The sequence below is a fragment of the Pleurodeles waltl genome, chromosome 1_2 (assembly GCF_031143425.1).
Source record: "Pleurodeles waltl isolate 20211129_DDA chromosome 1_2, aPleWal1.hap1.20221129, whole genome shotgun sequence".
NCBI lineage: Eukaryota > Metazoa > Chordata > Amphibia > Caudata > Salamandridae > Pleurodeles > Pleurodeles waltl.
Genome location: NC_090437.1, coordinates 687,952,130 through 687,965,979, shown reverse-complemented (window position 1 = coordinate 687,965,979; position 13,850 = coordinate 687,952,130).

Here is a 13,850-nt window from a genome sequence, read left to right as displayed (position 1 = left end):
GTGTCTTGAGACCACGGAACGCACCTTCCCTGTAGGTCATTTCACCTCTTCCTGAAGTCATCCCTATTTCTTGGGTGCTGTCCCACTTCGTTAACCCTGTCCACTATTCTGCGCCATAGCTCCATCTTCCTAGCAATGGAGGTGTGCTGCACCTGTGATCCGAATAGCTGTGGCTCTACATGGACGATTTCCTCCACCATGACCCTGAGCTCCTCCTCAGAGAACCTGGGGTGTCTTTGCCGTGCCATGGGGTAGTGTGGGTGATGTGTGGGATGGTGTGTGTAGTGAAATGTGGGGTGATATTTACTGGTGTGTTGTGTGAGGTGCCTGGAAGTTATGTGGGTGATGGTATTGTGTGCCTGTGGATGCCTGGTAGTTGTTTGTGGTGTCTCTCTCTGGCCTTCTCTCAGTAATTGTGGTCGTAGGGGTTTGTGGGTGATGTGGGTGGGTGTTTTATAATGTAATGGGTGTGAGGGAGTGGTGTGTATCAGTTGTGTGTATTTGGAATTGTCCAATGTGGCTGTGTTTTGTAAAAGTGTGTGTATTTTGAGCACGGAGGTGTGTACCACCAATGGAATACCGCAGTTGAAAGACTTCTGCATGGATTCGTGTGTCATGATAGTGTGGGTGTATTTCTGTTGGCGTGACGGTGGAGGTTTTGTTTTCGCCAGTTTATCACTGACCTTTGGTGTGGCGGACATGTGTGGGTGTCTGAATTTTGGCGGATTTCGAGCTGTGGGTCATAATAGCTGTGGCGGATTTCCGCTGCGGTTTTTTGGAGGTCTTCTGCATGGCGGTAAGCAGCATTTTCCGCCAATGTTGTAATGACCCCCATAGTGATAGTAATTCAAGTGCCAAGAAGGAGGAGCTGAGAGTGGGAGAAATGGTATTTGTAAAGAAACCAGGAAAGGTGAGAAAGGAGGAGAGTAAATTCTTGGGTCCTTGGTCCGTAGAAAAAGTGTTTAAGTGATGGGCATGTATGGAACATGAGAAGAATGGCAAGAAGCAACAAAGCAAAAGTGGAACTAGAAGTTAAGAGAAAAGATATTGAGTGGTTGGATAAGGAAGGAAGTGAGTTGGAGGACAATGTTAGAGAAAGGGGTGAGCAAGATGGAGCAGATGGTATGAGTGGAGGTGAACAGGAAGAAGGTGGAAATTAGCAGGAGGTCAGTTGAGATGAGAATGGAAATGCGAAAAAAGAGGGTAAGGAAAACGAGGTGTCACAAAGCAGAAATCGGCAAAGGGTGAAGAAACCAGCATATTTAGCTGATTATGTCATGTAACCTTAAATGTACTTTCCCTCATTAAAGAAATCAATATTTCATGATATATAATCTGGTACATTATGTCCTTGGAAAACTATGTGGAAATTAGGAATTATCCATGGAAGTGGGTGCAATTATTTGAAACCCTATGTGCAATATTATCACATCTAGACACATGTGATTTTCAGGATGAATACCTGCTTGTTGATTTAAATCATCCAGTTCCATTTATCTAATTAAATAATGAAATGTACGTTTACTCAGTGGTTGTCCCATCCTAGCTAATATATTGAAATGTATTCTTTTGACACTGTTGTTTGTATGCCACTAGGAACCATACACTACACCGTCATGAAAAAATAAATCTATTCCAATCAAGAAAAAACTCAGGAAGACATAAAGTAATATGACCTGGAGAAACCACTAGCAATCACATGGACAGCTTCAAAGGTTACAAAACACCCACCAATAGTAACTGCAAATCAGTTACAGATGTCATACATTACTTTCATCTTTCTTTCTTTCTCATCCTCCATTTCTCAAGAGATACAGGATTTGCTAATTTAGGGGCCGCTTGAGGAAGGATTTTGGAGTTTGTAAGTAGTACTCCCATAGTACTCTTTTACATTCTCTTACACGTCTTTGTGTATATTTGCCCAAAATACCTTTAATGGGAGTAAAATGTGAATATTCATTGAACATTCAGAGAGTTAGTATAAACAAAAAGGCCTGCACCATGTTTGTTCATTTACTAATAAAGAGCAATTTTGGACCAAAGCTATTCGAGTATGTAAAAGAGTACTTCTGTAGTACCAAGTCCTGTACTCATAAATGCTTTGTGAATCATCCCAAATATCTAAGAATAATAATGTACTCTAAGGACCATCAAGGGTCAATAATGTAAAGTGTTCTGGGAGCTCAAACTAATGCCACTCTAACTTAGACATGTCTTTCCTCCAGCCATAATTCATCTCAAATAATCAAATAGTAAATAATTGTTATCCCTAGTAAGTCAAGGGACAGAATATTACTGTGAACCTGGGGCCAGAATAACAAAATTCTCTTAGCCAACCCATATGTAGTGCTTCTCACATGAATGAACTGTGAAAGAGTTACTCTTAAAAGGACGCTGAACTCTCATCCACACATGATATCATGTTTTGTCACTGGGTGTACTCCTCACTGTGGAACCATGTTCTCTGCAGACTTATTGTGAGTTTTTTATGGTCTTGACTTACGGCGTGGTTGTATTCACCTAATAGAATTGGAGTCTGGTGAAGTTTTACCTTATTGGGGTCTATATATTAACAATGCCTAGTGGTAAGATGTGATTAAGTTTGATTATGTGGGTATGCTCATACCTTGGGACAAGACCATAAAGAGCTGATGATGAGCCTGGAGTCAACTCGGTTCCACTGCAAGAACTGGACTCAATGACAACGCATACCACCTAGTGTGGGTAAAAGTTCAGCATCTTTTTATGAAGAACTCTTGTATAGTTATTTCATGTGAGAAACATGATGTAGTGGTTGGATAAAATATTTTCCCCACCATAGGACCATAGTACTTTCGGTGTTTCATTGAGTAAAAACGAGGTGCTACAGTTGGACATTTAATCACCTCTCATACCCTCTGTTATTCATTAAAACTCCTCCTCTATCAATACTAGAGAAAATCTGCCTGGTGGTGCTACCTGTCCTTCCTAATGGAGGTGCCTGTAGGTCTGTTTCAGGCCAGTTTCCACTCACCTCGCCAATCTTAACAAGGTAGTAGTACAACTCTGATATATCATAATAAGAGCAGATTAGAAATGGATACTGCGTATTGTGGCATGACACATGAAAGTAGATATGTTGATAGTATTCAAGGCACAGTTCACTCTAATGTTACCGTTCGTAATATTGGTCCAATGTATGTGAGTTTATTTTCTGGCATCCTCAAGAAGAGCACATATAAACCTCACTACTATAGTGTCTAGTGTCATAGGAAGAATGTACGCCCCATCTGGTTTTTGGTAGTGTTATAATTGTTTTTGGAACTTGTTTTTACTTAAGAGGTTTACTATTCCCAGAATGCAGACACACCATCTGATCCCTTACATGGCACAATTATAGGTTAAAGGATCACATGTACAGCATGTGAAGCTCTGCTTGGTAAGCCATTGCCAACGATCTGCCAAATTTCTCCTTCCATGAGATGTGAAGCATTATTCTGAGACATGCATCTCCAGAAGAGGGCAAAGAAGCAACCACCGCTTTGACAAATGTGAGCCAATAACAACATAGTCAGTTCAGATGTAGGCCCGCCTCCGCTGCCAGCTAGTTTTCATCTATGTTTGGACAACAAGCTTTTATGTTATTTGAAACGCCCAATCAACATTGGTAAGGGGCCAAACACATGTAATGCTAAAGAGATAGGCCTCCCAGATAAACAATAGCAACAAAGTGAGATACTGCAATGATCTCATGATTCCTCTGATATGACCCTTGGTGGTCTTTTTGTTATATTTCATAATTAAAAGTGAAACGACAGAGCTTTCTCGGGTCAAATACATTTGCTAGACATGGATTTCAAAACCATGAAACTCACGTATGGTAGCCATATAAAACTATTTCTGTAACTGCTTCTTGCTGAGAACGAGTAAGGCTAGATCCAAAATTCCCTTTAAACGCAGACATATGGGGAAAAACAATTGGTCTGAACGAAAATGGTAAGGAAATAATTTTGAGATCCCCATAGCAAAGGCAAAGAATCATACGCCTCTCAGATCCATTATATCAATTACTGATCTACACAAGCCCAAATAATAAAAAATGTTTCAGCTGCACTTAGTGATGATCAATACAGCTCATGGACCCCTTCCTGAACAATTTCAAATGTACTTTCATCCATTTTTTAAGCGAGTCACAAGTGCGTAGAGGTAAATGTTAAACATTCATACATCAGAGCACAACCTATATCTGCTGAGCCAACAGAATATTTCAACATACATAAAAAATGAAGAACAGGATCAAAATCAGGCTTCCTCAATCAATTGTTCTACTTTCATGAAAGGGTAATTGAAATTTGGGCTGACGCTAGTCCTTGTCTGGAAAACTGAAGTGCTCCTTTTGTCATATTTCTGCCCTTTTGTTTGCACTAATGGTCAGGGAACTTTTCTAGACATGGACGAAACTGTTTTCTTTTTGAGTCACTAACATGAAATCTGGTAAAAGCTGGCACTGGCATTTTCATACTTTAGCTTACTAGCTTCAGGCGCATGCCTCAGGGTGCAATCATAGTGTCTTTATTGTAGGATTCTGACAATGATTGGTGCAGGCTTTGCCCCATGGACACGTTTGGAGATAAGTGATCTTTTTGCGTTTCTTACCAAGTGGCTATTCAATAAAACAATAATGCAGGATTGATACCCTTAATAAATTGTCCCGTAGCAAACTTTAAGTTCCACATCTGTGCATTGAAGTATTCTCACCCCAGAACTCTGAAAATGGTAGTGAATTGAATGATCTTCATAAGGGCCAAGAATAGGTGAAGTATCAATTCCAATGCACAGTCGTTTTTATGTCAGCCGTGTAGTCACGTAGGGCATGTGAAAGCTCAGTGTGTCAGATCATGGGGATGTTATGTATAGAGAGAATGCATAGGTACCATACTTTTTCATCCTGTCATATAATCCACGATTATATTTAGTTTCTTTAAACATTCTCCCTTAGCAGATGTTGTTTCTCTATAAGGACTGTTGATTTAATCCACTATACTAAGGGCAAGAGTCTCAAGAGATGGTTTTACACATAATTCTGGCTGCGGTCCAAGCACGTTTATACACGTTCGTCTTTATGCCTATTTCTGATCAGAAGAAATCTATAGTTAGTCAGGTAAAAAAAAAAAACTCTGAGGGCTGATTCACAAAAGTATTTATGAGAATGGCAAGTAATGAGCACTCTTTTATGATTTTGTAAAACGTCTCCAAAAATGTACAACTCCATAATAATTAAAATGAAGTGAATACACAATCTCTTTGTATTTATGAGAATTGTAAATAAGTAATGCTTGATAGTGATACATAACTTTATTGCGCAATTAATTAAAATCATTACAATTGAGACATGCATTTTCAAACAATTATAAATGGAGTCCGACACTAAAAAACAGGAACAGAAGACAGTTTCAGCTTAACAATTGTTTGAGGTAAAAGACTAAAAACTACAATTGTTTACAGAAATATTTTTATTGATTTTTTAAGGGCTGATACATATCCATAATTCATATAACATTAGCAGCAGGCATAAGAATAGAACAAAATAACAGCACACACATTTCACCAGACCAGTTATTAGCCTCTTAGACAGATCAAATTTAAAAATTAAGTCGCATAAAAAACAGAAGGAAGCCTGAGGTCTAAAACTTACCACTCACAACAAAAGTAACTAATATATGACCAATCGAATATGATAATAAAGTGCAAAACCACACTATTTGCTATGAAAGAACAGGTACAGCAATTTCACGTACCATTGATACAGTACTAAGGAGCATGGTGTTGAGCTTCATCAAATAAATCAGATGCTATAAGATATTTTAGTGCAATTACATTTGTGCAAAAGGCGTAAAGTGCATAGTCTTGTTCAGACCATGTACAGTTAGCAGCAAGATTTTGCAAATTGAGGTCATGCATAATATTGATAAAGTGTATGCTCTATCAGGAACCTGTGCAAATCGGAATGGAACTGTAATGGCTTTTTTTGGCTCTGGCACAGGAGGAGGGCACACCACCATCTACGGACCTGATAGGGCTAAGAGGGAAAAGGTGACACTTGGCATTAGGGCTATGAGGCCAGACATTATCTGTATCCAGCAGATGCATTTCCAATGGGGAAAAAGGAAACTGGTGGGGGATTTGGGGTATGTGCTCCTCAGCTGTACCAGGTAAGGTTTGACCTCAGGGGGGTTGCAATGCGTGCTAATAAAACTAGCTGTTCTGTAACACGAAGTTCTACAGATAAATTAAGGGGGATGGGTGATTTTGGAGTGCTAAGCGGGATTTGGAAAAACTCGCTTTATGTTCAGTTTATAGCCCCAGTTTAGATGAGGCTGATGTCATTGCTTATTTAGATCTGGAGATCACATCTTGACCAGCACCCCTCATATTCTGCGGTAATTTTAACATACATATAGAAGTGAGGGGGAATGCTGAAGGGCATAGACTATATTCTGGCAGGAAACAATCAGTGTTCAGAGCAGTTCAATGGCTAATAAAAGATCATGGGCTGATAGATGTTTGGAATAAAATGAAAGCCTCGGATCCTGGGTATATGTTTTTTTTCTTCCCTCATAAAAATGTAGTCCGTTTAGACTTTGTTTCTGGTCTCTGCAGTGCTTGGTGGACAGGTGGGAATCAAGAAAAATCCTAGGGTCATCTGCTCTGACACCTTAAAGTACTGGCTTGGCCTATGAGGAAAAGTTTGGTATTCAGGCCTGGCCACAACACAACATTTTTTAGCATTATATTAGATGAAAAGGCCTACATTAGTAGTATTATTGTTTGGGCCTCTGGGCCATAAAGTACACTGTTTGTCTCTAGTAGAAAATATCCAAATCTGATTATTAAACAAAAGAGCAAGTTTGTGTGCAGTGTATTAGGACAAAGAGCCTTTGTTACGGCTCCTAGGGGCCATCAAAGTCATTATAATCAAGATCTGGAATTTTCCGGCAAAAAAACATAAACACTAAAAACAGAAGTTAAAAACAGTTCAACATAACAATTAGGAGCAACTATTTGGGATAAAAAGGTTAAAAATTAGGTTTTTAAATTAACCATCTACTCTCAGCACCTTCAAGTCCTGACTTAGCCACTAGTGGGGGGATTGGTAATCAGAGCTGGTAAAAACACAACATTTTTGAGCTGCATATTAGACAAAAAAGGGCTACATCAACAGAATTATTAATTAATCCCCCAGGGCCATAAAGTGCTATATTCACCTCAAAACAAAAATCCTGGTCTGAAGGCTCAATAAAATGCAAAGATTTGTAACAGCATATTAAAATAAAGGTCTGAGTTGGGAATGTTACTGTCAGGGATCCTAATGACCATAAAAGTTCTCAGTTCACTACAAGCCCCTGAGAGTGCAGGACATTTTTACCTCCACGGTCATAAAGTGCTTTATACGCCTCTAATGAGGAACATCAGGTCTGAGAGCTCAATAAAAAGCAACGATTTATGGCAGCATAGTAAATGAAAAGGATGGTGTTGGCAATTTTACTGCCAGGGCTCCATACATTTTCTCAGTTTGCTTTATGCCCCTAGGCATACCGGGCCTTTTTACCAAAGTTAGCATTTAGCAATTGTTAAATAATCCATGCCGATGCCTGGAAGAGCCAAAACTTGTGTGTTCAAGGATAATGCTATTATCTTCTTTTCAGTGTGATGCCTCACATCTGCTGGATAGCTAGGGCATGTTTAATAAATGTCAAGAATCAAGCCACTAGCTGGGATGAGTCACCTTTCAAACATGCTTGTACAGCACATGTAAATAAGCAATCCCATTTTCTTCTTGTTTTAGATGTTTTGGGCCAATTCACAAAGGCATGTAGTGATACATAAAAGAAAGTAAGGAGTACTGGTGTACTACCTTATGCATTCCAAAAATGCAGCTGCATATAAGCCTTTCTGTGTTAACATGTTTTTTTTAACGTTATTTTAGCTTTTTGTAAAATTGGTCATCTAAATGGCAGTTGTGCGGTTTTCGTACAAATGGAATCTTATATTGGGATAAAGTCTTCTGATGACCCAACACTTATGGAATTTGTGTCTCATTATGTGTGCTCGGTCTTGGGTGTCGGAGTGGAGGAGCCTAATGTTTGTGTCCATATCCTACTGTGCCATTCAGTGTTTGCGATACAGAGGATCACTAGCTGAGACTTAAATAATGGCGGTTGGGTCTTATACACACCACCAAAGAGGTGCATTTCGTGTTAGTAGAAGAGGTTTTCAACTTTAGATGTCCAGAGTCAAGTAAAACTTTTCTACCATCTTGTGAAGGCTCCATGGTTACACCCAAGAGTAATCCTACTGTACACCTTGGGGTTTCTAGACTTCCTGCTTGATCTGTGCATTTACTACGACCTTCTTGGTATGAGGTTTGTCCTTTGGGTTTTATTGGAGATTCTTTAGCGAAATGCCCCTTTCGACCACAGTACACGCATTGTCCGTTCTTTCCACGTAGATCTTTCTCTTCATTCGTCAAAGGCCGCCTGATAGTTCCAATCTCCATTGGTTCATGATTATTCTCTTCCTGAATTCTTGATTCTCTACGTTCATGAACACGCCAGGAATGTTTCTCAGTCTTTTTGCGTTCTGCAAGACGATGTTCAATTCTCAAAACAAGGTTTATCAGATCTTGACAATCTGTAGGTTGAGGATCAATCTGGGCAAGAATGTCTTTTAGCTCGTCTTTGAGTCCTTGGTAGAACAGGGCTGCTTGCTTTTCTTCAGGCCAAGATGTCTCTGCTATTAGCCGGTTAAAGTTTGCCAAGTAGGAAACTAAGGCGGTCATTACAACATTGTTGGTAAAAGCCGCTTACCGCCATGCAGAACACCCGCAAACACACCGCCGCGCCCGTGGAAATCTGCCACAGCTATTATGACCCACAGCACGGAATCCGCCAAAATTTAGAAACCCACACAAGTCCGCCACACCAAAGGTCAGTGATAAACTGGCGAAAACAAAACCTCCACCGTCACGCCAACAGAAATACGCCCACACTATCACGACCCACGAATCCACGCGGCGGTCTTTCAACCGCGGTATTCCATTGGCGGTACACACTGCCGCGCTCAAAATACACACACTCTTACAAAACACAGCCACATTGGACAAATCGAAATACACACATGATACATATACACACACCACTCCCACACACCCAATACTATATAAAACACACACCCACATCACCCACAAACCCCTACGACCAGAATCACAGAGAGAAGGCCAGAGAGAGACACCACCATCAACAAACTAGCATCCACAGGCACACAACACCATCACCCACATAACTTCCACGCACCTCACACTACACACCACTACATATCAGCACACTTATCACCACACATACCACCACACACATCACCCACACCACCCCATGGCACGGCAAAGACACACCAGGTTCTCGGAGGACGAGCTCAGGGTCATGGTGGAGGAAATCGTCGAGCCACAACTATTCGGATCACATGTGCAGCACACCTCCATTTCTAGGAAGATAGAGCTATGCCGAAGATTAGTGGACAGGGTCAACACAGTGGGATAGCACCCAAGAAATAGGGATGACATCAGGAAGAGGTGGAACGACCTACGGGGGAAGGTGCTTTCTGTGGTCTCAAGACACCACCTTGCGGTTCAGCGGACTGGCGGTGGACCCCTACCTCCTCCCCCACAACTAACAACATGGGAGGAGCAGGTCTTGGCGATTCTGCATCCTGAGGGCCTCGCAGGAGTAGCAGGAGGAATAGACTCTGGTAAGTCAAATCTCTCACTATTTCATCCCCCACCCAACATGCATGCCATCACATACCCCCACCATCACCCTCACCCCCATCACTCCAACTCCTCACAAATGTCCCAATATCACAAACAACACATCCCAACACCAAGCCCTGCATGCAACAACAAAGCATGGACAACCAACACCAAAGCATGCCCACTGCACAAACCCATACACCCCCCCTAAACCATCCTTACACAAGGTCCCACACAGGAATGCAAGCACTCGGGTACACAGTCAACCACCCATTGCACACCATGGCACACACAGATGCAATAATCATGCTTTTACACCCCTGCAGGACCCCTACCCAACGTCACCGCACAGGAGGTCCCAGACATGTCCACACCACCAACAGAAGAGGCCCACAGTGATGACAGTTGCTCTGTCCAACTGGATCTAGATGACCAGCCCGGCCCATCGGGGACCTCTGGACAGTCGGTTCCCATCACACAGTCATAGGCCACTACAGAGCTTCCCCCCTCTGGAAACATCAGCACAGCACCCACCCAGCGAGCCCATACCTCTGTCCCCAGGAAACGTCAATCAGCAGTGTGTCCACCACTACAGGGAACCCAGGCTAACCCACCACCCCAACAACAACAGGGACCTGGGGGCAGTGGGCACACCGTTCAGGGGACAGAGGCACAGGAACACAGGGGAACTGGGAGGGCTGCTGTGCGACAGGGGGAGGACAAGCCAAGGGAACCCACTCTCCAAGAGGCCCTCTCCAACATCATGGGAGCCTACCACCACTCCAGGAGACGATGGCAACGGTACTGCCCAAGTTTCAGGAGACCCAGCGACTGCAGGAGGAACAGTATCTGGGCTTCAGGGAGGAACTCAGAGCCAACAATTCTACCCTGGGCACCATCGTAGGGGTGCTGAAGGAAGTACTCAACACCATGAGGGACACTGTGGAACAACAAGGGGCCCCTGACACTAGCCTGGACGATGAACTGCCCACCAACTCCGCCAGCGCTAGTGGACAGGAGGCACCGCCACAGGACCAGCACACCAGCACCCCACCCCCTGCAGAGGGAGAACCACCCCGCAAACGGTCCCTGAGATCCAGGACAAAGACAGAGAACGATGCCAAGACCCCCGCCAAGAAATGAGACCACCCCGTATGTCATCTTTTTGTCCCACTTTGTCACCCTGTCCATCCTCAAACTGCCCCAGCTCCACTTCCTATGCCAATTTGGGCAATGCACCTGTGAGACCAATAGACTGGACTCTGCCATGGACAAACCTCCACCATCACCTCTCCCCATTTTGCAACCCCCTCCAATATTGAGCACTTAAAGAAACACCCTTGAAGCACAAAACAATCTGGAGTCAGTCTGTGATTTCGAATTAGTGTATTATCAATTACTGTGGCAAAAAGCTCTTACATTTGTAATGTCAACATATCTATGTCACACAGCTCTAGTCCATGAGGAATCAAAGCAGATGTCACACAGTGGGACCCACATCTGTGAAATCGTAAGGGAAAGTGACAACTCAGTGACCATACACTGGGTGAAAACGACAGACAGGAGAGAGGTAGTAATGTTAAAGTACATGTAGTAGGCAGGTTTGTATTCTTACCTGTGTCTCACTGGAAATATTGCAGGATCACTGATTCCCTGATGTCGATGTCCTCTTCTTCTGCTTCCTCGTCTTCACTGTCCACAGGCTCCACAAATGCAACAACACCGCCATCTGGACCATCCTCCTGCAGAAAAGGCACATGTCGTCGCAAAGCTAAGTTGTGAAGCATACAGCAGGCCACGATGATGTGGCACACCTTCTTTGGTGAGTAGAATAGGGATCCACCTGTCTTATGGAGGCACCGGAACCTGGCCTTCAGGAGGCCGAAGGTCCGCTTGATTATCCGCCGTGTTGGCCCATGGGCCTCATTGTAGCGTTCCTCTGCCCTTGTCCTGGGATCCCTCACAGGGGTCAGTAGCCATGACAGGCTGGGGTCACCTGCAAATGGCGAGGGACAACTGTTAGGCACACACTAACCTGTAGGGATATCCCCAGACCCAGACAACCATTCCCACTGACTTGCTTCCAGGTGCTCACCTAATAGCCACACACGGTGCCTCTGGAGTTGACCCATCACATAAGGGATGCTGCTATTCCGCAGGATGTAGGCGTCATGCACTGAGCCAGGGAACTTGGCATTAACATGGGAGATATACTGGTCGGCCAAACATACCATCTGCACATTCATGGAATGATAACTCTTCCGGTTTCTGTACACCTGTTCACTCCTGCGGGGGGGACCAAAGCCACATGTGTCCCATCAATGGCACCTATGATGTTGGGGATATGTCCCAGGGCATAGAAATCACCTTTCACTGTAGGCAAATCCTCCACCTGAGGGAAAACGATGTAGCTCCGCATGTGTTTCAGCAGGGGAGACAACACTCTGGACAACATGTTGGAAAACATAGGCTGGGACATCCCTGATGCTATGGCCACTGTTGTTTGAAATGACCCACTTGCAAGGAAATGGAGCACTGACAGCACCTGCACTTGAGGGGGGATTCCTGTGGGATGGCGGATAGCTGACATCAGGTCTGGCTCCAGCTGGGTACACAGTTCATGGATTGTGGCACGGTCAAGTCTGTATGTGATGATCACATGTCTTTCCTCCATTGTCGATAGTTCCACCAGCGGTCTGTACACTGGAGGATGCCGCCATCTCTTCACATGTCCCAGTGGACGGTGCCTATGAAGGACAACAGTGAGCACAGAGTCAACCAACTCAGAGGTACGTACCCACAGCTTACACAGAACACGAATCATAATTCGAAAAGTGGCCTGTATGTGTGTAGAGTCTAGGCCTAGGTATGTGTGACGCAGTTAAAAATAAAGCCATGTGGGCCCCTGAAATGGCGGCTGCCTGACCTCTAAAGTGGGACAATGGGATGTGAGGTAACTGCGCTGGCGTTGTACACCGTTGCAGTAGGCGGTCGAAGACCGTGGCGCAATGCTGCATTGGTTAACATTGGACCCTATGGGACCCAGGAGCCAATGACAATGTACGCCGGCGGTGACGGTACGCACCGCCGCAGACGTGACTGCCATTTTCTATCCGTTCAATCACTCGATACCTGATCTTCGACAGGAGAGGACCTACACTGCAAGTGCTGTTGTGACTTCGGTCTGGAAGAGACAATGGCTCGAGTGTCTGGGGAACGGGCCCCTGCCTTCACATCGAAGGAGTTGGAGAAACTCGTGGATGGGGTCCTCCCCCAGTACACGCTACTCTACGGTCCTCCAGACAAACAGGTAGGTACACTGGGAACATGTTGTATGGGCTATGCCTGTGTGGAGAGGGGTGGATGTAAGAAGGAAGGGGGGAGAGTGCGGCGTGCATGAAACGACGGTGAGTGCATGTGCCACATACCAAGGGTAGGGATGGGGGCCAATGACTGTGACAGTGCAGTTGGTAATAAGTTTCTCTTCCCCCTGTACAAATCATGTAGGTCAGCGCCCACCAGAAAAAAGATATTTGGCATGCCATCGCCAAGGACGTCCGGACCCTGGGGGTCTACCACAGACGGAGCACCCACTGCTGTAAGAGATGGGAGGACATTCGCCGCTGGGGCAAGAAGACTGCGGAGGCTCAGATGGGGATGGCCTCCCAACGTGGGAGGTGTGCCCGTCGCACCATGACCCCCCTGATGTTCAGGATCCTGGCTGTGGCATACCGGGAGTTGGATGGGCCCTTGAGGGCATCACAGCAGCCACAAGGGGGTGAGTACACTCTCATTCAGCTGATTTAGCGTGACGTGGGAGTGTCTGGGAGTGTCTGGGTGGGGGAGGTGGGCTGTGGGTTTCCCTAGGCCAGGGCGAGTTTAGTAGGCAAGGTCCCTCCGTAAGGCAGGCCATGTGTGACCCCACCCCACCTCTGTAGAGTACCAAGTACACCTAGTCATGCCCCTGTGTCATCCATGTGTGCAGATGTCGTCCATAGCCTAGTAGGCCATGTCCCAGGGATTGCACAGTGGAGCCCAAGTGCGCGGCGTAGTGCAGGGGGCTTCTGTG